This window comes from Staurois parvus, unplaced genomic scaffold (assembly GCF_062004578.1).
Source record: "Staurois parvus isolate SC_StPar_1 unplaced genomic scaffold, SC_StPar_1.0 ptg000598l, whole genome shotgun sequence".
Classification (NCBI taxonomy): Eukaryota; Metazoa; Chordata; class Amphibia; order Anura; family Ranidae; genus Staurois; species Staurois parvus.
The window spans coordinates 1851372-1871180 of NW_028318394.1; positions in this window are offsets into that span (position 1 = coordinate 1851372).

Consider the following 19809-nt stretch of genomic DNA (forward strand, 5'->3'; position numbering starts at 1 on the left):
GATGGAGGAACAATATTTTCCTCATGACTATGCCTGAAAATAGAAACACAATAGCTCAACACATTACAGATTTCTTTGATATGAATGTTGGCTCTGTCTTGGATCCCTTTGTGCTGTGAAACAAACAGAAAGCATATATGCGAGGCATACTATTGAAAATGAGTGGTATAAATAAAAAGCAAAAGGCACAACTACTAGATAACCTTCTTAATATTCAAACCTTGGAAAAATCTAATAAAACAAACCCTTCAGCTTTAACACACTCAAAGCTGTTGTAAACAAGACATGAACTTAGTTTATAGTTATGGTAAGACAACAAAAGCATTCTAAGAGCATTGAAATCAAATCAATATTCACACAGCAACAAGGCTGATATACATTTAGCCAACCAACTCAAAGACAAAATAATTAAACAAAAAATCCCCTTTCTGATACATCCCTCTAATGGTCACAAAATGCACAACCCACAAGATATAGCTGATGCTTTCAGCGCCTACTACAGTAAATGATACAATTTAGGGGAATACGCCACAATCCCACAACCAACATCTGAGCACATTTATGAGTTCTTAGACTCAACTAAATTGCCTACAATAGAGCATGCTGACCTCGTAGCATTAAATCAACCGTTCACCGCCAAAGAGATATCAGATGTCATAAATGCTTTACCTTATAATAAATCTCCCGGCCCAGGCGGATACTCCTCTGAATATTATAAGCTATTCTCTATTTCACTATCTCCTCACCTAGAGAGGGTATACAATGCAGCCATGTCTTCTGCCTCTTTTCCACCTGAAATGTTGACTGCTACTATAGTGACATTTCCTAAACTAAGGAAAGAGTCGGATTCCCCGCAGAATTTCAGACCGATCTCATTACTTAATGTAGATCTCAAAATTTATGCCAAATTAAATAGACTAGTTCATCTTATGTCTACCCTCATAAAGCAAGACCAGGGGGCGCATGTGTGGCCGGCTCCGGAGATGGACGCACACTGAGACGAGCTCCGTCACCCCGCCAGCATGATCGCAGCACACAGTAGACCCAGTGGCTCCACGGCCCACACCACAACCATAAAGGGTCACAGCACCCTCCAGCATGATGACACGCCACCGCACTGGGGCACCCGGGGAAACTCACCAGCTTCTTCCCGGCCCTCAGCCCCTGCAGCCAAGATGGCACCAGCTGCATGACAGACAGTCTCCTCACAGAGGCAGAGGAGAACACAGCACAGGCCACAGACCCCAGGCTCAAGGCACCACTGTACCCAGGAAACCTGGGTGACTCCTCTACTCCGCTGTCTCCATGTGAATGTAAAATATATATGTAAAGCACTGCGTAAATTGATGGTGCTATACAAGTACCTGAAATAAAAAATAAATAATCTACAAGCAGTCCTGCTAAATCCAGACCAAGACTGGACAAAGACATTGTATTTGACATACAGCCTTCCTTTCCAACTACATTTATTACAAATACTTCTCCATCTTTAATTGATACCTTTCCTGCCTCTGACCAACCTATTACAGAAATTTCTATGTGACAATCACTACAAAATGATCTGACTGCAACATTATCCCAAATCTCAAACACGGTCCAAAAACAAGATCACCGTATTCGCCATATTGAGAAGAAAATGGGAGAGATGTTCACGGCTCACAACGATCTAATAGATGCACATGCAGACCATGAAGCCGACATAGACCAAATAAAACTTACACTGCCAGACCTAGAAGACTGCTCCCAGCGGAACAATATCAAATTTTGCGGTATCTCTGAATCTATCATTATGGACACCATCGTTCCCTATATCCAACAATTTATGAAGCACCCTATTCCTTCACTTACAGACGTAGAACTTGCCATAGATCGCACACACAGAATATCCAGAGATACATTAGCGCGTATATACTTCAACCATGTGAAGGAGAAACTAATGATAGCTGTTAGGAATTCTACCTCAATTCCAGCATCTCAAATGAATATCTTACTATTCACTGACCTCTCACAAGCTACATTTGTCAACCACAAGAAGCTTATTTCTATAACGAAAGCATTGCGGAACCACGGAATTGGATACCAATGGGATTTCCCCGCGAAACTCACTATCAAACATCAAGGAAGGCTCTACACGATCAAAACCCTGGAAGCAGGCATCGACCTCCTGAAAACCTGGAACATCATACCAGTGGACTTCAACCAACCCACCCCTAACTGTCCACAACAAATGGACTCAGAATGGTCATGATCCAAAACCTACCCACATCACCAATCACCCAACAAGCTGGGCACTATTCCACAAATCACTAAAGGCTGGCAGACGGCCCTTTTCTGATCATCCTCAGACTCCAAGTCTTCTTCCAGCATGACAACTCTCGCAAGTCATGTTTGTTCAAACCTCCCCGTTATTCAGTAGCAAAGTGTGCTACACATGTTACTTGTGTTTTTTACAAGTGTTTTTTACTCTCCTCCCCCTCACGTACCACCAGTCAAACAAACCACTCTTTCTCTCCTCAAAGACCTCCACCACAAGATGGAAAACCTTCCTCAAACCAACAACCAAACCAAGTCCAAAACATTATGCTTCTAAAAATCCACCACCTACGACAGAAGAAAACCTACCTTTCCTTAAAATCTCAGAAACAACTCTGCTACTCCACTCAACTCATCAACACTCCACAACATGCTTAATATATCATCTTTAAACATCTGCGGCCTAAACTCCCCTTACAAGAGATCTCTACTTCTGAAAGAAGCCCGCTCCCTGCAAGCGGACATCCTCTTTCTACAAGAAACCCACTTCGTCTCCACCAAAATTCCTAAATTCAATATACAACACTTCTCCTCAGTATATATGGCGACAAACCCTAGAAAGAAAAATGGTGTCATCACAGCCATAAGAAACTCGGTCCAATTTCAATGCATTCCGGAAACGGCAGACCTCCAAGGCCGCTATCACATACTTATATGCAAAATCAACAAAATCCTATACACCCAATCCTAAACGCCAACCAACTTCAATTTTACAACAAACTCAACTCGACCATATCCTCTCAAAAAAAAGGAAGACTACTCATCGGCTGGGACTTCAACATCATAGGCAATCCACTCCTGGACTCTTCTTCCAACAAACGCTCCTCTAAACACACTCTTAACCATTTCTTACATACTAACGATCTCTATGATGCTTGGTGATGCCAACATAGCACAGAAAAGGACTATACCTATTACTCCCCATCACACCTATCCTATTCCAGAATTGATTTTTTCATCACGGACAAATGGACTTTACAGCATGCAACTTCCTCAAAGATCGGTACTATAACATGGTTGCACCACGCTCCAATCACCATCACTCTTGATCACAATTAACACTCTTCAATCCCCCGAATATGGAGACTGCATTCAGACCTTTTGAAGAATCCAGACCACAAGAAACACATACTAGATGCACATAATACGTTTGTTGAACTCAATGATACCCCTGATATTTCTATACCCATACTATGGGCCACTTATAAAGCATATATGAGAGGTATTCTTTTACAATTGAATTCCTGAATTACTAGGCAGAGAAACCAACAAATAGACAAACTCCTTGCCTCAATTAAATCAAAAGAAGAAACAAACAAAAAATCCCCAGATCCCTCAATTTCTTCCTCCCTCACCGCAGAAAGAAACAAACTCAGATCCCTCTTACTATACAAATATGACCTCAATCTCCAAAAAATTAAAGTAAAATATTATTCCCTAAGTAACAAAGCCAATTCTCTACTAGCTAAAATGATCAAACAAAGATGCCTAAAATCCAAAATAACCTCAGTCCAACACCCGACCACCCATACCTTAACCACAAACCCACAAGAAATAGCCAACGCTTTCGCGAACTACTACCAACACCTATATAATCTCAAAAATGACCCTGATACTATCCAACCAACACTCACATCCATACAACAATTCCTACACACAACTAAACTTCCCCAGCTCTCTTCATCTCAACTTGACGCTATATCTAATCCGATCTCTCCCAAAGAAATAGAAACAGCTATCAAAACACTCCAACTCAATAAATCCTCAGGAAGTGATGGATATACAGACGAATTCTACAAACAATTTGCCCCTGAGATATCACCCTATCCGACCAAACTTTTTAATCATGCCGCCACCACAGGAACATTCCCTAAAGACATGCTGCAGTCTATAATAACGACTATACCAAAACCTGGCAAAGACCCACAATATGTCCAAAACTATAGACTCATATCCTTACTCAATACAGACATATAACTCTACGCAAAAATTATAGCTTGCAGAATCCTCCCCTATCTTCCCACTTTAATACACTCAGACCAAGTAGGATTCATCCCAGGCCGCCAAGCACCCGATGCTACCAGAGGAATTATCACCCTTCTCCACAATCTATAACTCACTAAACAACCCTCCCTACTTTTATCTTTGGACGCAGAAAAAGCATTCGACTGAATACATTGGCAATTTATGCAACTGACCCTACAAAAATTTGTCATCACAGGATGGATGCCAACAGCCATTTTATCACTATACTCCCACCCCTCAGCCAGAGTACTAAGAGACGGAACATTATCAGACCCGTTCAATATTACAAATGGTATTAGACAGGGCTGCCCCCTATCTCTCATAATATTTGCACTTCTTATTGAACCCTTAGCCTCTAAACTTAGAGAAGACTCGACATTCACTGGCATCAAACACCTTAACTCAGAACATAAAATTAGTCTATTTGCAGATGACATCATACTGATGGTGACCAATTCAACTAGATCCCTCTAAACGATTCGCACCCACCTCCAAAACTATTCGGTGGTGTCCTATTACTATTACCTTAATGAACCCAAATCTTCAGTACTAAATCTTCATACACCATCCCAAACCCAGTTACTACTTGCCAAACAATTCCCCTTCTCCTAGGAGAAAAAACATATTTCCCTTACCTAGGAACCAGACTTACCGCAACAGCAGACCAATTATACCCTCTAAACCACAAGATGTTCCTCGAAACTGTCCCCCAAGAATTTGCCACCCTTCACATCTCAGGACTCTCTAAACTAGGCCGAGTAGTGATCTTAAAAATTTGTATTCTACCTAAAATTCTATATATATTTTGCACACTCCCTATACCAATCCCCAATACCTTTTTCTCCAAATTACAGGCAACTCTTGCCAATATCCTATGGAACTCCAAAAAACCTAGATGTACCACCAACCTCTTAATATGTGCAACATCCAAAGGAGGTACAGGCCTCCCCCACTTAAAATCCTACTATAATGCTACCCTTCTTGACCAAATATATTTCTGGTGGCATCCAATGAGAGAAAAAATTTGGAAACCCTTCCACTTCTCCTACTTAAACCCCAAAACTTACTCCTAATATCACCTTTACCCCAAAATGATCAACATCTGAAACACCCATGTCTTCAAGCCGCCTTACAATAAAGTTAATGGTATATAGTGAGTGCTAATCCTGAAAGCAGCTATGCACTCAAAGCAACCAATATAACACAATATTATAGAACAGTGCAGCACTAAAAGTTATGAATAAGTTCTCATAAAATAAATGAAATAAATGAGGATTCACATTAAAAGTCTTTTTAAATAGCATAAATAAGTGCCAGGTGATAAGTATTTGTCAATGGTGGTGCTCCGTGGGAAATAGTAGAAATGCGCACTCACCAGAAAATAAATGAATATGAGCGTTGTATAAAATTTCCAAAAAGATCCTCATCGGTAAAGAAAGGTCTGGTCAGCATGGGTAATCCTCCCTCAGGTATGGTAGCAGAACTAGCCCATAATAGAGATGAATCAGATCCAGGTAACCAGAGGTCTCCTCAGGGGGGATGGATGGAAGAAGCTGCCTGTTTACAGGGAGTCTTCCACCTCTTGGTGTGGTGCCTGGATCGTAGTACAGGGTTTCTGAAAATAAACATTCCTCTCATGGAGTCAGGGAAGGACGCCCATAGTGTAGTAAGGTTGAATTGAAATTTATTGTAAACAAGAAATACAATTGCGGTTTGCAAACATATGGTCATCCAGGTGTAGTATGAACTAACCCTAGGAAGTTTAAAGATGGCCGCCAGGGCCTCCACGTGGCTCCGGTGGTATAGCGTCACGACGTCCGGGCTCCTCCTTACGTGTTACGTGCGCACGCACTTCATCAGAGGGATGAAATCAATGACGCCATGACGCGGTGGGCAGACTTTTATGTGTGCAGTGGCGCATGTGCGTTCGGCCGGTGCCATTTTACTGGAGCTCAAAAGAAACAGCAATCACAGGCGTAGACACACCTGTATATTGGAAGTATATATATATATATATATATATATAGAATAACGTCCAATATAACGTAGGCAAAACAAAACACAACAAAACATCAATGTTCGTTGAGGATAATTGCTTATTAGTATGCGGTCATGCGCCACTACATCCATAAGAGCGTACACACATCCTCATTATTTGAAAAAAGGATAATATGTAACATATTAAATAGAAAAGAAGTTACTGTTAAGAATAGAAAACAAACAGTAATAGTGGTTTACCAGGGATGACAGAAAAAATATATAAAAAATATAAAATATTAAATAAGAATATAAGACATGGTAATTAATGTCCAAAATAAGTATCAAAGCATCAATACAATTAAAAATTAAATAAAGGGGAACCTATGAGGTGTAATAAAATAATCATATAAATAAATGTAAACGTGTATGCATATATTGGAATTAAAATGCATACATAAAATACATACATAAGAATTAAATTGTGAAAGCCTCAATGTAAATAATGTAAACAACATATGTGTTGATAAAATCATGTGAATAAAATAAATAGATACAAACATCCAGTAAATGGGAAGATTGTATGTATATCACAAAGGGGGGGAATGGTAAAGGATATAGAAGACCCTCTCAAATTCTATTAAAAGGGGTAAATATTCATAAGATTAAAAAAGAGGTCTCTAAAGCAGAACCCACACGGTAATGTCGAAGATGTGCCCAGAAATACTGGGTAAAAATATCAATAAAATCAAAAAATGCCAACTAATAATGGTATGCCCCTCAGAGGTGAACCTAATAAGGTTGGTAATGATTGAATAAATATAAAGAAGAAATGTAATGTATATATAACGAAAAATGAAGGTTAACTGTTGGCAATAAAACAATTCAGGTCCAACTCAATGCTGAGACCTGCAGGGTAAAGGGTATCAAGCTCAAAAATATGTTTAGTCTCCAACTGTGAGACTGCTCGGGTTTTATGCGTACTCCTCCAGTGGGGGTTAACAATATTTATTCTGACAAACTTAAGTGTTGAAGGATCCTTTATGATATCGCCTATTGTGCAATGACAGAAAGTGATCCTTATAACCTTTCTTGATGTTGGAAATATGCTCACGGAGGCGATCCCTCAGCCTCCTTGTTGTTCGGCCCATGTATTGCCTAGAGCATGGGCATTCTAACAAATACACTACAAATTTGCTATTACAGCAAATAAATTGATCAATCTTGTATGTTTTGTTAGTTCGATTAGAACAATATGTACTGATTTTTTTCTATTACCACTAGCTTTACAGACGATACACTTATTGCAGGGATAAAATCCCTTCATATTGAATAGAGACAGAGGCTTAGCAGGGGGGTTAATGATATTGGAAAGGTACCCTCAAAGTGGTTGGCCTACGAAAGATAACTTTGGGTGTTTCAGGAAGGATTTTCATTAAAACTGGGTCCGCTTTTAGTATACCCCAATTTTTCTTAATTATATGCTGTATAGATCTAAATTGTACAGAGAATGTAGTGACAAAAGGACAAATGATGTCCTTTGTTTCTTTAAAATTGGTACAGAGGAGATCCTCCCGGTTCATATCAGCTGTTGATATTGTGTTCTCTAGTGTTTCAACTTTGTAGCCTTTTTCTAGGAATCTTTCTTTCAAAACTTTAGCCTGTATTTGAAAATCATCCACACTGGTGCAATTTCTCCTTAATCTTAGAAATTGCCCTTTAGGGATGTTCGCAAGCCAATTGGGATGGTGACAGCTATCTATGGGAATGTAGCTGTTGTGGTCAGATGATTTAAAGTAAGATTTAGTAGTGATCATGCTATCAACATTCATCAGAGTCAGATAAAGAAAGTTCACTTCCAGACAGCTGTAGTTATATGTGAATTTGATATTACTGCTATTGTAGTTAAGCGTAACAAAGAAATTCTCAAGGGATTGCTCAGTGCCCTCCCATAACAGGAAAACATCATCAATGTATCTATTATAGAAAACCAGTTCTGGCCAATCTCTGGAGTATATTATCTCCTCTTCCCAGTAAGCCATAAACAAATTGGCGAGGCTGGGGGCAAATTTTGCCCCCATCGCCATGCCCTTAATTTGTAGAAAATATTTGTTATCGAACCACATATAATTTCTGTTCATAGAAAATTCTAAGAGGTTCATGATAAAATCAATATGTGTAGTAGTCAAAGGGCTATATTGTCTAAGATAAAACTCTGCAGCCCTCATTCCTTCTTTATTATTATTATTATTATTATACAGTATTTATAAAGCGGCAATAGTTCACTCAGCGCTGTACATTACAAAGGGGGACAGAACATGTGACAGAACAATACCAATACAATGCAAAACATGAGGGGATTAAGGGCCCTGCTCTTTCGAGCTTACAATCTTTATGATCAATATTGCTATATAGTGCCTCAACATCGGCAGTTACTAATATAGTAGAAGGTGTGGTGACAACCTTTTTGGTAGCATTAAGGACCTGTTTTGTGTCTTTTAGATAAGACAGAGTAAGGTTGACCAATGGTTGGAGAAAATGATCTATATATGTTCCGATTTTTGAGCAAAGGGAATTAATCCCACTCACTATGGGTCTGCCAGGGGGGTTTTATGAATTTTTGGCAAGATATAGAGAATAGGAATTCTTGGTGCTTTGGGGAAAAGAAATTCTCTCTTTCTTTCTTGTTAATAACATTATTATCATAACCCGACCTGATAATTGTTTGGAGAGTATTTTTATAGGAAAGAATAGGTTTTTTATTCAAAGGAAGATACGTGGATGTATCCTTCAGAATCGTATAAACTTCATCTATGTAATCTTGTTTATTCAATATCACAACTCCTCCGCCTTTGTCCGCAGGGTGAACACCATTCTTCTCAAGAAGTGATTTAATTGCATTTTTGGTTGACAGATCGACATGAAGTTATTTTAATATGCAGTTTGTTGAGGTCCCTTAGAGTATGATCTCTAAAAAGGCCTACAGCAGAATTAGCTTGTGGTGGGGGATTAAAAGTAGAGGCATTACTCAAGTTGGAGGAGTATTTATTAACAACGATTTCTTGTGAAACGGGATTATTTAAGAAATGCCGTTTAATAGACAATTTTCTGGTAAACTTGTGTGTGTCTATAAAGGTTTCAAATTTGTTAAGGGATCTAGCAGGGGCATACTTAAGGCCTTTGTCAAGAAGTTTCAATTCATTCATAGAAAGATTAATGCAACTAAGATTAAAGATTCCTTTGCCTGTTATACTCTTCTCCTTTTTTGCATATCTGTGTGTTCTTCTTCCTCCCCTCTTGCCTCTATATTTGTACTCCGCTTTCTTATGCGGCCTTTCCCTAAAATATGTTGATGTTGATTATTAAAGTGTTGATAATCATTACGGTTTTTAGGAGTTATTGTAGGGTCATGGTTGTGAGAGGAAGATCTCACATGAGGATAGGGTTGATTCCTATAAAAATGGTTGATAAAAACTTCTTGGGGTTCTGGGAAAAGGGTAATAGTTTGTGGGATTATGTTGTTTAAGAGGGCCATTCCGGGAGTAATCTCTCTGATATCCAAATCTATAAGGACTCTCTTGATAATTTTTATTGTAGATAGCTGATGTAGAGGGTCTGGCGGGTCTCTGGTCATTACGTGGATGCCATCTGGAATCCCTGAAACCTACGTTGGTATCAGGTAAAGTAGATAGTGGTTCAAATCTATTATAAGTTTGTAATTGAGGGCCACCCTTATTGTATGTTTTAGGTTTCATTTGTGATTTAAGTTCAGCAAAAGAAGGTTTTGGTGGGAGAGTCTTGGGTGTTCGGGGTGCTTGAAAAGGCTCAAATTCATGTGGCGTTTCATCAAAAGATTCTTGCCATTTGAAGACAAGATGAGATTGATAATCACTGCAATCCCTGTTATATTTTTTCTTTTTTGTAATTTTTTGCTCATTCTTAATGCTGTCTAAATGCTTATTAAGTTTATTGGATTCTGAGATATATTCTTCGCTCCCCTTATAGGGAGTTAGTTTCTCTCTGATAAGGTTGCTCTCTTTATCAAGATGTATCAATTTCTTTTTCTTTCTGGCCACAATGAATTTAAGTAAGTCTACTCCCGTTGAGTTAAAGTATTGATACCATTCAGCTAATGCTACAGGATCTTCAGTGTCTGGAGTGACACTCCATCTGAGTGCCCTTGGGACCATTTGTTCCCCAATATATCTTTCTAGAAAGGAAATGTCCCAAACGGTTTTTATTTCAGAAGTGGTAAGGTTATTAAGGTGCAAAAAAATTCCCCTTAGGTCATTAGATTCTTGAGTTTGAGTATAGAAATCATCAGATATAGCAGCTCGTGAGGCTCTAATATCAAACACATCACCCATCTTAAAGAATTATTATTGGAAAGCAGCTACAAACTTAGTATTGGTAAGATAAGACAATAAAGTTAATGGTATATAGTGAGCGTTAATCCTGAAAGCAGCTAAGCAATCAATATATGCAGTAAACAGAATAATATAGAACAGTGCAGCGCTAAAAGTTATGAATAAGTTCTCATAAAATAAATGAAATAAATGAGAATTCACGTTAAAAGTCTTTTTAAATAGCATAAAAAAGTGCCAGGTGATACGTATTCGTCAATGGTGGTGCTCCGTGGGAATTGTAGAAATGTGCACTCACCAGAAAACTCACGCCTGTGATTTATGTTTCTTTTGAGCTCCAGTAAAATGGCGCTGACCGAATGCGCATGCGCCATTGCACACATATAAGTCTGCCCGCCGCGTCATTGGTTCCATCCCTCTGATGAAGTGCGTGCACACGTAATGCATAAGGAGGAGCCCGGACGTCGTGACGCTACGCCGGGGAGCCACGTGGAGGCCCGGCGGCCATCTTTAAACTTCCTAAGGTTAGTTCATACTACACCTGGATGACTATATGTGTGGAAACCGCAATTGTATTTCTTGTTTACAATATATTTCAATTCAACCTTAATACACTATGGGCGTCCTTCCCTGACTCCTTGAGAGGAGTGTTTATTTTCAGAGGCCCTGTACTTCGATCCAGGCACCACACCAAGAGGTGGAAGACCCCCTGTAAACAGGCAGCTTCTTCCATCCATCCCCCCTGAGGTGACCTCTGGTTACCTGGATCTGATTCATCTCTATTATGGGCCAGTTCTGCTACCATACCTGAGGGAGGATTACCCATGCTGACCAAACCTTTCTTTACCGATGAGGATCTTTTTGGAAATTATATACAACGCTCATATTCATTTATTTTCTGGTGAGTGCGCATTTCTACTATTTCCCTCGGAGCACCACCATTGACGAATACTTATCACCTGGCACTTATTTATGCTTTTAATGTGAATCCTCATTTATTTCATTTATTTTATGAGAACTTATTCATAACTTTTAGCACTGCACTGTTCTATATTAAGCCGCCTTACAAGCCTGGTGCAAACTCCTAACCACTAAATACACTGACACCAAACAAATCTTTACCCCATTTAACACATTACATTTCATTACGCCCTCTCTGGAGCTAACCCAATGGGAAAAATGAGGTATAAACACTATAGCAGACCTCTTTACAGGCCACATGCTAAATTCATTTCAGAATTTCCAAACCTAATTCAATTTTCCTATTATTGAATACTTTGCATGCAGTGAGCGATTCTCAAGTATGTAAAAAAAACTATACCCCAAGTCACAAAGATCCCAAATACTGCCCACCATTTCTTTAACAAACCACAATACCCAGGTAAGGGTATTTCCACTTTCTACACATACATATCAAACCTACAATTCGCACAATCAACATCCCTATCTAACGGGAGAAAATCCTTCCCGAACCCATTAATGCACATTCATGGGAAAAAGCGTTTGGCACCACCCATAAATCTTCCTGGTGTAGCTCACACTGGGAATCATACTTAAAAATTATCCACCAATGGTACCTAACTCCTATCAAATTATCTATATATTACCCAAAACACTCCTTTTCTTGCTGGCAACACTGTGGTGAATTAGGTTCAACATTACACATACTATGGACCTGTAAATCAATCAGATCCTTTTGGAAAAGTGTTTTTCAACTAATCTCCGATCAAAAACACTGATAGTCCCAAACCCCTCACTTGCACTCCTACATATTGGGATTGAAAAATGTTCCCATAACACCCGAACTATCATTATCCATACACTATTTGCAGCCAAAATCAATATTACCAGACTATGGAACACTACCACCGCTCCTTCCTTTACATCCCTGATTAAAGGTCTCAATCTCCGGTCTGAAATGGAAAAAAGATCCACCTTTAACAATTCCACCCAATACAAATTCATATCTCAATGGACTCGTTGGTCACAAAATCCGAACTGCTCTGTACAATTTTGATAACCTAAGCACTGAGTGGCACATCAACTCTAGACTGGTATCCCTCCTCCGACCCCGTTACTTATACCCTCTTCCTCTTCCTACCCTCCTTCCCAATTCCTTCCCTGTTTAATACCCCCTTAACACTCCATACTCTTTACCAAGGTTCAATACGAAATTAAAGAATACCTCTAATATTGATGTTTATAAACCATTATCAACCCCAGCCGATTGGTGGGGTAAATATTTCATACCATGATGTATTGACATGCTTACCAATGAACCGAATATTATTACTCTGTTATTTTCTCAAAAATTTAAATAAAAATATTGAAATAAAAAGCAAGACCAGGTTGGTTTTATCTCGGGGCGTCAGGTCCCTGATGCAACCAGATGCTTTTTAGTTCAAATGTTTTTTATTGAAAAAATTTTTTTTTTAACAGAACAGGGTATGGTGTGATGGTACGGTTCACATTAAGTATAGCAAGGTATATATGCAGTAATTTCCCTACCATTTGACTAGGGACAGCATCAATATAGGTTTTGCTTACTTGAGAGGTATACTTTGCGTAGTGTGAACCAGGAATGGGTGAGGTGTTGCGTATAAAGAGATTAAGGGATAGGAAAGGGGTAGGGGGAGGAGGAGGGGGGGAAGTGGATAGGGAGGGGGGAAAACTATGCACCAGTCAATTACAATGGTTCTTATATAGTATAGTTGTATGGGTATCAATTTACAGTACAGTTGAGGTTTTGTAGCCATCAAGACCATTGGTATTCAAATTTCTGATAAGAGGATTTATGAAGTGCTGATCTTTTTTCCATCTCGCATTGAAAGCTAAGGTCAGTAAGAAGATCTGAGGGAGAGGGAGTGTTAGACGATTTCCATAATTTGGCGATGTTGATTTTGGTGGCTGCTAATATGTGTATGATGATGGTACAAGAATCTGTAGGGAATTTTTCGATCCCTATGTGTAGGAGTGTGAGAGCTGGGTTTGGTATCATCGGGGTTGCAGTGATTGAAGAAAGCAATTGAAACACTTTGTTCCAATAGGATTTGAGAGATTTACATGTCCACATTAGGCAAAAAATTTAAACCAGTTCTCCACATTGTCTCCAACGATTGGGAGAGTGTTGAGTGTAGTACAAAGATAATTTGGTTGGTGTTAGGTACCATTGGTGTAAAATTTTCATGTACGTTTCCCAATGCAAACTGCATCTGGAAGATTTATGTGTGATAGTAAAGGTTCTTTCCCAAGTGTGAGGTTGTATTGGTAGTGAAAGATTAGTTTCCCAGTTGGATAGAGAAGTAGTTCTTAACGTAAACTGGGTGTTAGTAATGAGTGTATAAAAGTTTGAGATTCCTTTCTTAGGGTAATGTGGTTTTTGTAGGAAATTGATTGTAGCAGTTGGGATTGCCATTGCCTGTGGGATATTCATTTGTTGTTAGGAATGCGCTATTCACATATAGGTATAGGATTCAGTGTTGGGGAGATGAAATTTTTCTTGGAGGGCTGAGCAGGAATCTAATTTATTGTTTGTGTAGATGTCCCGGATGTGTGAAATGCCATGTTTTTCCCATTGTAGTAAATTTAGGGAGGAAATAATGAAGTATAGAGTTGCAATCGGAGTAGGGGTTAGTTTGGTGTCCGTTTGGTTAAGTGCTAGAAGATCATACCAGGCTTGGAGGGAGGCTTGTATGCAAGGATGTTTAAGTATGAGTTGGTGTTGAGTGGGTTTTAGGGAGGAATAAAATTTTATTGGGCGTAGGGATTAAATGGGGGAGTGTTTCCATGGTAGTCCATGTTTTTTCGTTAGTTGGATGCCACCAGAAATAGACCTGATCCAACAACGAAGCATTGTAGTATGATTTTAAATGAGGGAGGCCTGCTCCTCCTCTGTGTGTTGGGAGTATTAGTAGGTTAGTAGAGCATCTTGGATTTTTTGAATTCCACAGAAATTTGGCGAAAACTGCTTGTAATTTAGAGAAGAATATATTGGGGACTGGGATGGGGAGAGTGCGGAATATATATAGGATCTTGGGTAAGATACACATTTTTAAAGTCGCTACTCTCCCTAATGTCGAAAGATTTGATGTGTGAAGAGTTTTGAATTCTTGTGGAATGGATTCGAGTAATATTTTATGGTTAGAAGCAAATAGTTGGTCAGTGGTGGTAGTGAGTTTGATCCCCAGGTAAGGGATGCTATGGTGCTCCCATGTGAAGGGGAAGTGTTTGATTAGTAGTTTTTGAGTCTTTTCTGAAGTATAGAGATTTAGTATAGAGGACTTGGGCTCATTTAGTTTATAATATGAGACTTCTGAGTAGTTGTGTAGATGTGTACGAATCGTTTGGAGTGACTTGTAAGGGTTGGTAATCATCAGGATGATGTCGTCCGCAAACAGGCTAATTTTGTGTTCTTTTTTGAGATGTGCAATACCTGTAAATGTTGGGTCATCTCTGAGTTTGGCTGCTAGGGGTTCAATGAGTAGAGTAAAGATTATGGGGGACAAGGGACAGCCTTGTCTAGTACCATTGGAAATATGGAAGGTTTGGGAGAGGGTACCGTTAATACTCTAGCTGAGGGATTGGAGTAGAGGGATAGGATCGCCAATAGTATCCAGTCTGTAATACCAAATTTTTGTAGTGTGAGTTTCATGAATTGCCAATGTATGCGGTCGAATGATTTTTCAGCATCTAGGGATAGTAGTAAGGAAGATTGTCTGGAGCTTTCAAGGTTATGTAATAGTGATATAATTCACCTGGTTGCATCTGGGGCTTGTCGACCAGGGATAAATCCTACTTGGTCTGGGTGGATTAGCGTTGGGAGGTGAGGAAGTAGTCTCTGGGCAATTATTTAAGCGTACAGTTTGATGTCTGTGTTCAATAACGAGATTGGTCTGTAATTTTGGACCATTTGGGGGTTTTTACCGAGTTTGGGGATGGTTGTAATTATAGACTGTAGCATGTCTTTGGGGAATTGTCCTGAGGAGGCTGCTTGGTTGAAGAGGACAGATAGGTGTGGTGCCAGATTAGGGGCGAATGTTTTGTAGTATTCGTTCGTAAATCCATCATTCCCAGGAGATTTGTTAAGAGGTAAAGATTTTAGGGTTTTTTCTATTTCTGCGGGAGATATCGATGCAGAGATAGATTCAAGTTGTGAGAGGGTGAGTTGGGGGAGATTAGAGGTTGCCAGGAAGTTAAGGATGGATACGGTCATCGGTTGTGTTTAATATCATATAGAGATTGATAATAGTTTGCAAAAGCGTTAGCTATGTCTTGTGGGTTTGTGAGTGAGATGTGGGTGGTGGGGTGTTGAATTAGGTTGATCTTGGATTTGAGCCATCTTTGTTTAATTATTTTTATGAGGAGTGAGTTTGCTTTATTGCCTAGGGAATAAAATTGTGATTTGGTCTTTTAAAGGTTAAGGTCATATTTGTAGAGTAGTAGTAATCAGGGTTTGTTTCTGTCTGCTGTTAGGGATTTATAAGTAGAAGCATTTGGGTTTTTTTTGTTAATTTCCTCATTTATTTTTATGGAGTTTAGGAGTTGGTCAGTTTGCTGGGATCGTTGTTTATTTATTCGGGAAATTACTGTAGTTGTATAAGGATACCTCTCATGTAAGCTTTGTAAGCAGGCCATAGAGTGGTTATAGAAATGTCCGGTGTCATTACAATCAAAAAATAGATTGTGGGCTTCTAATAGGTGCTTTTGGTTTTCTGGGTTCTTTAGGACTGTAGAATTCAGTCTCCAGATGGGCGGGATGGCAGAGCGTTGATTGTCGTCCAAGATTACGTTGATTGGAGCGTGGTCTGACCAGGTTATGGTTTTGATTTTTGATGATAGTACATGTTGTAGTATCCATTTATCTGTGATGAAAAAGTCGATCCTGGAATAGGACAGTTGAGAAGGGGAGAAGTAGGTGTAATCTTTCTTGTCGCTGTGGTGGAATCTCCAGATATCGTAAAGGTCATTGTCATTGAGGAAATGGTTGAAATTTTGTTTGTGGGATCTCTTGCTGGAAGACGAGTCTAGAAGAGGGTTGCCAATTACGTTGAAGTCCCCACCAATAAGACGTCTGCCTTGCTTGTGGGCAGAGATAGTGGTGTAGAGATTGTGGAAGAATTGCAACTGATTTTTGTTGGGGCCATAAACATTCACTAGAGTGTAGAGGACATCGTTTATGTGCCATATTAAAATATGCTGTGATGACACCGTTTTTTTTCTTGGGGTCTGTGGCCATAAAGATGTGTGAGAATTGGTGTAATTGCCAATTAGGGGTCTTGGTTGCTGCAAAATGTGTTTCTTGTAAGAAGAGAATGTCGGTTTGAAACGTTCGAGTTTCTTTTTGCAGCATAGATCTCGTGAAGGGCAAATTTAAGCCACGAACGTTGAGCGATGTAATATCAATCATAGTGTATATCTGTAGGTTGGTTAGTGAAGAGGTCGAGATGTTGTTTGAGGTAAGCGTGCGCGGATGGTTGAAGTTGCGGAGAGGCAGATTCTGATGACCTGGAGGTGAGGTCTTGGCTCGATCGATGAATTGGAGTGAGTTTTCCATGATGTTTTGTAGAGTTTTGATAAAGAAGTGGTGCAGTTGATTGACTGGTGAGGTCGGTGGAGGAGGGAGGGAGGTGGGAAAAAAGGGATAAAAACAACTTGCAAAAAACACAAGTAACTTGAGTAGCAAGAGGAGCTACTGCAAACTTGGGACGTTTGAAAAGGCTTTGACCGTAGAAAAGGTCATCCAAACATTTTTAGGTAATAAAAACATTTCTTCTGTAAGAACATGGCCGATCGCCAGAGATTAGTAGAATGAGGTGTATTTCCCAAGGTAAAGCGTTGAAAGTATATAGAAGGAGTAATAGAACAGAGCATTCTGCCTCCATTTGCTGGGTATTGGTAGTGTTGGAATGTGGAGTATCTGCAGGCAGTATATTCCACGCCCTTAGTAGCTCCAGGCCTATTAGCTCCTAGCTCCTAGCTCCACGGTAATTTTACCGTGCTGCTTAACGGTAATTTTGGTAGGGAATCCCCATTGATAGCTTATGCCGTGGTTATGTAAAGCTTTAGTGATAGTAATAATTTTTTTGCGGTTTAGGAGCATGGCTTTCGATAGGTCAGCAAACAGACAAATATTTGCGTGCGATGGCGGGAGTGAGGGTGGATTTCTGGCTACTGACATAATTTTTTCTTTGATGTGGTAGAAGTGTATCCGTGCCAGGACGTCTCTGGGGACTGATGCTGAGAGAAATGATGGTTTAGTTAGTCGGTGAGCCCTGTCTATGGCTTATTCCAAGTCTGAGAGAGATGGGATGAGGTATTTTATATACTGTTGTATATAGGAGAGTAGCGTTTCATTAGGGAAAGTTTCAGGTATACCTCTGAATTTGATGTTATTGCGTCGTGATCTACCTTCTAGATCCGCTAGTTTCAGATTTATTTGTTCGATGTCCGATGTGTGGTCAGTATGCGCATCAATCAGGTCGTTATGCACTGTAATAATCTCTTCCATTCTGGATTCAATATGGTGTAATCTGCTCTCCTGTTTTTTGACTACTGACATAATCTGAACTAGGGACGACTGTATATCGCTATGTAGGGATTGTCTAAGCGATAGTAGCATGTTTTTCATGCATAATTCTGTTATAGGTTGGTCTGATGCAGGGAATGATTCTATCACTGACATATCGGTATTAAATTGAGGGGGTGGCTGGTTGAGGGCCTGACAGTCAGCTGTAGGATCTATATCCAGGCGAAGCTTAGATTTGGCTGGGCTGCGTGTTGTGGGGGACAGAGGGGGTGATGACTCCCCAGGGTCCCCAGGGTATAGAGAATATCGCAGCCTGGCATCTGTGGGCTGATCTGTGTGTTCTCCCTCCCGTCTGCAGTAATCTCTTGTGCTGCCGCCGGCGCCATCTTGGATTTCGGCGGTGACAGGGGAGAAGAAATTAGTAAGTTTCCCTGGTGGTCCAGGGGTTTTTCGGTGGTGTGGCATGGCTGGTGAGGTCTGTATACCTCTTATCTCCCTCCTTGTGGTTGCTGTGTCCCTCGGTTCGGGTGTGCGGCATGTTACTTTTGGCAGGTGGACGGAGTGGAGCTTATTGCATGTCCATCCAAGAGCCGGCCGCGCATGCGCCCCCACCGGATGCTTTTTAAACCTTATACACTTGGTAGAAAAATCATGTGAGCTTTCTTACATTATACTCAGATAAAGCCTTCATTGGGCTTACCTGTTGCAAGTGTTACACAAATTTGGCCTCACTGGAGAAATACACAATGCTATCTCCGTGTTATACACCCATCCCTCTGCCTTTGTCTTTACAGAGGGCCTCTTTTCTAATAGCTTTTCAATTACAAACGGAACAAGGCAGGTATGCCCTCTGTCTCCTTTAATTTTCGCATTTCTCATGCGAAAATTACCACCACTAGCAGAAAAACTTTGCTCACACTCCCAAATCTCAGAAATCAAAGTACTTGATAAAACACATACTATAACTGTCAGGAATCTAGGAGTGACCAGAAAGGTGTGGACTGACACAGGGAAACGCAGGTCTCAGGTACAATATAATACAGTTTATTATTAGCCACCCAGATATATATATATATATATATATATATATATACGCACAGTGAACAAACTAACCTTCCACTACTCTTAGGAGGTGCAGGAACACAGGCGTAGTCAGGGCTGGAGAGGTGGAATGGTCAGGCCGGCCGTAGGGTTCTGTAACGACTGCCTGGTGGTACCTCTAGCGGTCCTCAGGGCAGGATTCCCCAGGGAGCGGAGTCTAAGCCCCAGTCTGCCTTTTCACCAGAGCCCCTGATGGTGGGGATGGACTTGGCACAGGACTGAGACCAGGTCGCGGCCCCTGAGTACACCTGCTAGTGGTAGAGGGATCCGCCAGAGGTATGTGCAGGTACGGCTGGATCCGTGCAGGATGGATGGATGGCAGAGTAGTTAGCGTGGTCAGACAAGCCGGGTCGGTAACGGTGGAGGCAGATCAGTACAGAGCAGCAGGCAAAGAGTAAACGGGTCACAAGCCAAGGTACAGCAACAGGAGGTCAAACAGCATAGGAGTAGGCAGAAGAATAGTCAGGGATGAGCCAGTAGTCAGAACAGGAGCCGGTCAACAGA